Below are 7,412 nucleotides of genomic sequence, written 5' to 3'. Positions count from 1 at the left end.
TAAAGTCCTTGTGTGTGAGAACTTATCTACAAATCTTGAAAGTGGAACTTAGCCAAGAGGGCTTTAAAAATATGTTGACTTTGAATGTCAGAATTTAAGACATTTTGCCAAATTTGAGCTAGATTAGAAGAAGGAAAAAAGTTCTACCTTAGTTCAAGAGCTAATCTTTTGCATTTTCATGCCTTCTTGATGGTTTTTTGTGAATGTATATGACTGAAGGAAAAACTAGACACAGTAACAATTTCGTACAGTTTGGCTGACTCTGTGGTAGTATAAATGAAGACACAGTGTGGGCGTTCCCTGTAAAAAATATTTTGGCAATATTTTATTTAGTTGTTCTCTGCTAGCGACATGTTCTGAGGCGAGGTCCACTCTTAGGTTAATTATCCAGAATTGCAATCCTTTCAGAGCTGACAGCTGCTATGTGTCTCTTTTTCATAGCACAGGTCCACAGCACTCTGTTTACGGAGTTTGCAGAGGTGGAAAACCATGACAACTCTCACACTAGAGAAGATGGATGTATTCATACACAAGACCAGTGAGGGGTTTACATAATACATGATATGAATTTAGAGGACCCAAAGGAGCTTGGGAACCAGCTGGTGCTTGTGACCAGCCAGTACACTGAGAAAGATAAACATAAGATATCCACAGGTCTAAAAGACCTGTGATAGTTTGCTGTTTTCAAGGTAGGTCAATCCCATGACTCCTTGAATTGTTGCTGTATTTCTGCAAGATCAAGCACTGACTGGATTTGTGGGACTTTTCTTTATTCTCCTAGTTAGCTAAGTAATAAATGTGCTACAAAGACCTAACTGAGCATGTGGAATTGCTTGTCACATGATGTTAATGTCACAATTTTGCACTTATTCAGGGTCACAGACATCAAAGTCACCCTGTAGGGAATAATAACACAGAAGGACATTTATTGATGCAGCTAAGTAATATAATGAGCTAGCACATCTTCAAGGCACAGAGAGTCAGAAAAGAAAAATGTTAATTGTTTCTGAATGTCTTTTAATTAATGTATTGGATTGCTTTTTAACAGAACTAAATTTACTTCCCACCACTTTTAAACTTTTCTCAGCTGTAAATAAGAATCCGCAAATTACTTGACATTCCAGACTTCCTTTTTTTCTGGGTTATCTTTTTTTCCTTTTTAAGTAGTAAGATATGAATTAAGGGAGTCTGTATGACAGATTTCTAAAAAAGAGCAGTTGTACTTCTGGATGGGTGAGGAGGAAAAAGCTTGGAATTGTAGTAAGTATGAGGGGAGGGTCATTAGAAAACAGTGAATAAACGGCACAAACATGTACAGTGTGCAGAGAATTCCATAAAAGATCTCTTAAATCAAATTATTGAGATTACTTTCTGTATTGGTAGCATAATGCTTTTGATGTTTTAGTATGCTTCTCTAAGATTGAATATTCTGATAGAATGCAGGGCAGACCTGAGCATCAAGATGATCAAAAATCTTTACAAACCTGTGAATGTCTAAATAGATGGTAGGACCTCTTTTGAAGTCACCAGAAGGTCCTCATTGTGAACCCTTTTTCTGGAGCATCTTTCACGTGAGGAGAGACTGAGAGAGCTAGGACTGTTCTGCCTGGAGAAGGGTAAGGAGAAAACTAATCAGTGTGTATAAACACCTGATGAGAGAGAATGAAGATAAGGGGACCAGACTCTTCTCAGCCATCCCTGCCATCAGGACCAAAGGCACTGGGCACAGACTGAAATATGAAATTCTATCTGAACACAAGAAAACATTTTTAACTGTGAATGTGATCAAACACTGATAAAGGTTTGCTGAGAGACTGGTGGAGATATTCAGAATCTGACTGGATATTCAGAATCTGGTAATTGACCCTGATGTGACCCTGCTTGGGAGCAGGCGGTTGGCTCAGTGACCTCCAGAGATCCCTTCCAACCTCAACCATTCTGTGATTCCATCATCACAGGAGGCAGGCTACTGAATGAGTCTGGAATAGCAGATCTTGTGTTTATAGGTGACTTAATTATCACCCTCACACAGTAATCCTGAGGACTGATCATATACAACTTGCCCTATGTTCCTTTTTGTTATGGTTTCTTTCTGTGTGCCATAGACTTAAACATTATTTCCATGCTGACTTTTCCAGTGATCATGGACTTCAAATTACTCTCTTGTTCAGCTTTGAAAAACAAGTCCAAGTCTGGAGCTGAAGAGTAGCTGCGGAAGCCTCTTCTATTTACACCGAGGCTGATTTTTAATTCTGCATGTTTTTTCCTCCTTTCACAGTAATTTTTAAATTTTGAAAAGTAACTTTTCTGGTAGTAAGCCTTCTGAAAAGAAAGCCCTCACCTCAACCTGCTGTCTCGCCTGCTATATCTCTTAGTAAAATTTATCTTTGAGTAGTATATATTGCTTATCTTTGATTTGAGGGTTAAGGTGAGGGGATGAAGATGATCCAAACATGATTTGGTGCTGGGAAAAATTAAGCTTCTATTCACTTTCCTCCTCTATTTTTTATATGTTTTCTTTGGCTTTATCTCTTGATGTGGTTCTTTTGAACTTGAACCTCTCAAAGAATATTTGTTAAAAGATGATGGAAGAGATACATTTAAACCAAATGGCTCCTTGCAGGATACTCTGGGATGTGCCAAAGCTTATGGAAGTTGAAATCTTTTTCTGTCCTGGGGTTCCCTGCAAGCAAAAACCACAATCCTGTGCTATAAATAAAGAGAACTACCACAAGCCCTGGGACTGTAGGCATGTGGAAATCTCTCTGATACTGACATCTTCTTGTTTTCTCCTTTTTTTGTGCATCTCAGGCAATGTAACTTGTGAGCGATTCAGTGGCAGCAACGTCCTTGGCTGGGCACGTGTCTCTGGATCAATGCCCTGTGCTCCTTGACCTCTGGACCTGTGAAACTGCTCTCTTGGGAAAAAAATGCCAGGTACAGAAGCTTTTCTTGGTTTGAAAACAGTAATTTGCAATCAGTTCACTTCAGGTTGTGTAAGGTTCCCTTTCAACAATGTTTCCTGTTGCTTATACAGAGATGCTAGAGCCAGCAACCGTGTATATTATATAAATGTTATTATATAAATTTACTTTCTCAATGTTATTTAATCTATTTGAGCAAAAAAAATGCCATGCTTTATTATGTAGTTAAAAAAAACAACAACAAACAAAGTAACACTTAAATGTGTATTAAGCAAAGCACAACAGTTTTATTCACAATGGCTGCTGCATATTCTGAGGGCTTTCCCCTTCCTCCTTCTGATTCCAGACGTGACTGTATTTTGCCATGGGACATGGCAGCATACAGGGTTTCTGCCCAAAGATTTGAACCTTGAAAGATGAAGATTGGACAAGTTCAGAGGAATGGACCCAGAGGAGTCTGGAAATATATTTTTCTCTATGGGATTCAGCAGTCTCAAGGACAATTCTATGAGGGTCAGGAAGTGGAAAGGAGCTGATAATCCACTTCAGAAATAGGGAGAAATGGCACTAATTGAGGTTGCCTTCACACACTTGAAATGTTTTGTCCTCAGTCCTGGAGTAACAGGGCAGCTCTCAAAATAGGAATGGTAGAGGGTGTTAAGGAATCTCCTGTGTACCCTTGAAGAGGCTTTAAATAGAAAACCTTTTAAACTAAAAGTATGTAGTTTAGGAAATCTCCTAAGGCCACTCTCCCATTTTCATAGGGGAGTTTTGTGTTACAGAGCTATATAAAATACTGTCTAATTGCCTAGTTCACCAAGCTTCTGCCCTCATCGCAACAGACTTTACTTTCCACTGCTGTATGATCCTGTTACCCCTGTGAATTTACCTTTCATTTTTATCATGGGTCTTCTGTTTAAGGAAACTTACTTTATTTTTTAAAGAAAAAACTCCTGCTAGAGAAGAATGAAACCTCTACAGCAACAATACGGTAATTCTCTTCCAAAAGCATCAGAGTATATTCTGGAATTGCTCTCACAACCCAGCTCTCTAGGCAGGGTTAAATGTGCTGTTGCTGGAAGTCTTTTGCTTTTAGCTGAAATGGAATGGAAATGGGTCTTGCTGGCTTTGTTAACATGTGGGGCAGAGTTCATGCAGAAGAATGAGGAAACAATAGCACTTTGTCCAGCAGCTGAGACAGCTTAGCTTAACCAATATAAAATTTGCTAATGGCCTATTGCTCAAGCACTGCCTTAGCTTCCTCAGAACAGTTCAGGTCAGGCAGGTTCTAAATCAGACAACTCAACTGTTGAAATCTGCAATCTCAGCTACTGAGTTACTTCCTAAGCTTTTCTGTTTCTTCCTCTTCCACAATCTTCTGGTTTCAGTAAGGAAAATAATGTGAATGCTTTTCTGCTTAAGTGTCAATGCAAAAGAGTAAGATCTAGATCATTGCATATTGCATAATGCACATTATCAATATGTTCATAAGGAAGAGCGCTAGCATTCATATTGGCAATCCTCTAAATACCATTTGACCAATGTCATCTAGAGAGTTCCCATGTGCCATTGTGCTTGGAACATTTCTTTTTTTATCTATGCTGTGGGTATTTGTAATTAAAACTTTTATTTAAAAAAACCTTTAGAGCTGTTCTTGATAAAGGAGCCTAAGGAGGGCTTGAGTAGTTGTACATCTTTAATGACATCTTCAATTAATTTGGAGTTTTTCCCAAAAATATAGAGTAACAGTGACAGTGACTGCCAAATGTGGTAATGGAAAGTCTTGCATGAGTCTGCAGGTTTCAAGTTGAGGGAAATGGAGTTTTTCAAATATATGAGAATGGATTAGTTGAGGAAAGAAACAGGTGTTTTTATAGCAATAGGTGCATTGCCTGGTACTTTGTAAAAGGAAAAATGGGTAGAATTAAAATCTTTATGTTTCAATAGAAAAAACCAAAAGTTAACTTCACAAGATTTGGAAGAAACTTCTCCTGTGAGTGGTTTATTCTATGTTCTGTTCTTGAGCCTTCTGATGAAGCATTCAGTAATATCCTGTACTAGAAACATGATGCTGCACCAGCTCACTGTTGGTTTGATACAGGCAGCAACCACCATGTTCAGAAATCTCTCCCCAGCAAAGAATGAATATTTAGGTAAATAAACATTACTAAATGTGCTTCTATATGTTTACTTTGAAGCTCACCAGCATGCTTTGAAACCCAGAGGAAAGATTCACTTTGGCACAGGTGAAGATCGAGATCACGTATAAACATCCACAGTTTGATCTCAAGCTTCAGTGTATATCAACACCTACACAGATGAATGTATGTGTTTGCAACTTCACCTCAAGCTGCTGAGGGACACAGTAAAACAATAAGTAGGTTGAATTTACGGTACAGCCACGTTGGGTGAGTAGGAGGTGAAATCCATAATGGGAAACTTTGATTAAAGCCTGCACAGTTTTACAGTGTTAAGATGGGTCACTACTAATATAAAAATGAAGCCTATGGATGTTTTGTAAATAGAAGGCCTGATGCTCAAGAGAAAGCTATGATTTCCTCAGCATAAGAAATAAAATGTTGGAAAATTGCAGAGCTTCATATGTCATGCCACATCTGGTGTTGTTTGTGACAACTGGAAATAATAGTTGAGAGGCATGGAAGGTAAATAAAATGATAGCTGTGAATTACTGCACTTATAATTAAAGCACAGCATTTCAAATCCTCGTGTTTTTCCTCTGGTCTAAAAATCTGCCTCAGCTTTCCTCTATATCCTGCCACAGGATATTTTCTTTCTCTGAGCTTTGATTTCAGAGGTTGCAAGTTGGGAAGTTTAATTAGCTAGCTTTTGTAACTTGTCTTTTAGTCCACAGATGGAAGTTTGGGGTTTGGTACAAGAGGCTACTGTTGTGCTGATGTTGCCACTAGTGCTACCATATTGCTAGCAATAAAAATGGAACATTGTCAGCATCATTGGAGCTCAAGTTTTGTTTTGAATGAATATGAAAGACTAAAAATAATTTTTGCATGAATGATTCATCGAGAGTGGGTATAGAGATAATTGATTTGAAAACCTGTAAATATATATATGTATATATAGAGAGAGAATTTTTTCCAGCTTATGTTTTAATAAAGAATAGTTGATTTTTGACTTGTACTCTAGCTATATGTGGATTTTACTGGCTAATGTCACTTGTGTTTATTTATAAGTTTTAGGCAGATGCCCAGAGGGAATACGCCACAAGACTTGTTTGCTTCTGTTAGAAGCTTCCCCCACGTCCGACAGAGTCAATTGCAGCTGGGCCCAAGATGGACCCACTGCTGGCCAGTGCTGAGCCCAGCAGTGACGGTGGCAGCACCTCTGGGATTAAAGATTTAAGAAGGAGGGAAAAAACCTGTGCAACAGTAACTGCGTTCAGAGAGATGAGTGAGAAGAAACAGCCCTGCAGACACCAGGGTCAGTGTAGAAGAAGGGGGAGGAAGTGCTTCAGGCACCAGAGCAGAGGTTCCCCTGCAGCCCATCATGCAGATCACGGTGAGACAGGTTGTCCCACTGCAGCCCATGGAGGTCCATGGGGGAATAGAGATCCACCTGCAGAACGTGGAGCACCCCACACCGGAGAAGGTGAATGCCAAAAGGAGGCTGTGATCCCATGAAAAGCCTGTGCTGGAGCAGGCTCCTAGTAGGACAGGAGCCCACACTGGAGCAGGTGTGCTGGCAGGACTTCTGATGCTGCGGGGGACCTACGCTAGAGCAGCCTGTTCATGATGGACTGCACCCCATGGAAGGGACCCGTGCTGGAGCAGTTTGAAAAGAACTGCAACCTGTGGGAAGGACTCAGGTTGGAGAAGTTTGTGGAGGACTGTTTCCTGTGGGAGGGAAGAGGGGAAGAGCATGAGCTGTCCTCCCACTGAAAAGGAAGGAGCGGCAAAGACAACATGTGATGAACTGATTGTAACTCCCATTCTCCATCCTTCTGCCCCACTGGCCAGGGGAGATAGAGAAAATCAGGACTGAAATTGAGACCAGGAAGAAGGGAGGGGTGGGAGGAAGCTGTTTTAAGATTTGGGTTTATATCTCATTATTGTACTCTGATTTTGATTGGCAATAAATTAATTTTCTCCAAGTCAAGTCTGTTTTACCTGTGACAGTGATTGGTGAGTGATCTCTCCTGGCCCCTCTCTCAACTCATGAGACTTTTGTTAGATTCACTCTTTCCTGTCCTACTGAGGAGAGGAATGATAGAGCTGCTTGGTCAGCACCTGCCATCCAGTCACCACATTGATTGTAAAAAATTCAGGATCCAACACCTGAAAGTAAGACTATTTGAAAAAATGACAGTCTTAAGGTGAACCAAGAAATAGATAAAATTCTCATACTATTTAGATATCCAGAAAAAAAAAAAAGGAAAAAAAGTGATTGCTCTCCCACCACCTTTACACTGCCCTTTCATGACAATGCATTTGATAATTGCATCTTGCAGTGCAC

The 7,412-nt window shown here is 39.9% G+C and overlaps 1 long non-coding RNA gene across 1 annotated transcript; it reads left to right on the top strand.

Annotated features, from left to right (window-relative positions):
* The first annotated feature begins 2,772 nt into the window (after window positions 1–2,772).
* Window positions 2,773–6,955, top strand: LOC108640644. The gene is made up of 3 exons (XR_001921327.1): window positions 2,773–2,937; window positions 5,123–5,301; window positions 6,134–6,955. It is a non-coding gene; the product is annotated as an uncharacterized LOC108640644 (long non-coding RNA).
* Window positions 6,956–7,412: the final 457 nt, after the last annotated feature.

This window comes from Manacus vitellinus, unplaced genomic scaffold, assembly GCF_001715985.3.
Source record: "Manacus vitellinus isolate BGI_N305 unplaced genomic scaffold, ASM171598v3 scaffold_4_pilon, whole genome shotgun sequence".
Classification (NCBI taxonomy): domain Eukaryota; kingdom Metazoa; phylum Chordata; class Aves; order Passeriformes; family Pipridae; genus Manacus; species Manacus vitellinus.
This window is presented reverse-complemented; position numbering and strand designations above follow the sequence as displayed.